Here is a 1037-nt window from a genome sequence, read left to right as displayed (position 1 = left end):
TTGATTTTCAAGCACCACATTATACTTGATCTTAACCAAAAGGCAAAGAAGCACCACATTATTATTAACTTATATGTGAGCACTCGCTTATGTATCTTTTGATTAACATATGCACACATTTCTGTTGGGTGTACTGACAGTTAAATTGTTAGGAATAGAGTAACGGTATGTTTAACTTTGGTAAATACTGGCAAAGATTTTCCAAAAGTACCAATTTATACTTTTTCCATTAGCAGTGTTTGGAATTTCAGGTGCTCCCCATCTTTGTGAACAATTGATATTGTTGGTCTTCCTAATTTCAGCTTTCTTTTTGATAGGTTTCAGTGGTGTTCCATTAGGGTTTCAACTTGATTCCCCTAATGCATAAGGAAGTTGAGCATCTCTTAAATATGTTTGCCAGTTGTTCGGATACCTTGTTTTGTGAAGTGTGTGTATATTCTAATCTTTTGTTCATTTTGCTATCTGGTTTTCTTCATGGTCATATTTAATCACTTAGATCACAATTTGAGGCCACAGTTTTAAGAGACTGGAATAATCCCACTACTGTAATGGCCAGATATTTGCCTATATACGGTTCTTGCAACTTCCTGAGTGTAACTGAATGGTTCCACAAAACTGCTTAGGGAAAAAATGCTTCTCTGCCTTCCTTCAGAAATTAAAAGCTGTCATAAGCAATATATATTTTTGGCAACTGGTATTTAACACTTGACATGTTATTGAGGCATTTTATTCTATCCCAATGGCCATATGCTCCCAGGTGACAACTCTGAGAATGCTCACCTCTTGGACAAAAGCTGATCTGTCACTGCTTGACATATGGTGAGTGGTAGGTAGACTGTTGCTTCCCTCTTAGGCATCTTCCCCCTCACTGCTTTCCTGGCAAGGTCAGCATGTTTTTGGGCATATGCCCATGTAACTCTTAGAGCAGTGACACCTCCCTTCCCAACAGAGCAAGAAGCTGAGTCTGTATCAGTGGATGCACTGGAATTTCTTCAACAGCACAAATTAGGAAATAACTTTGCTTAATGCAGAGGTTT

Source organism: Rhinopithecus roxellana, chromosome 1 (genome assembly GCF_007565055.1).
Source record: "Rhinopithecus roxellana isolate Shanxi Qingling chromosome 1, ASM756505v1, whole genome shotgun sequence".
Lineage (NCBI taxonomy): Eukaryota > Metazoa > Chordata > Mammalia > Primates > Cercopithecidae > Rhinopithecus > Rhinopithecus roxellana.
This window is presented reverse-complemented; position numbering follows the sequence as displayed.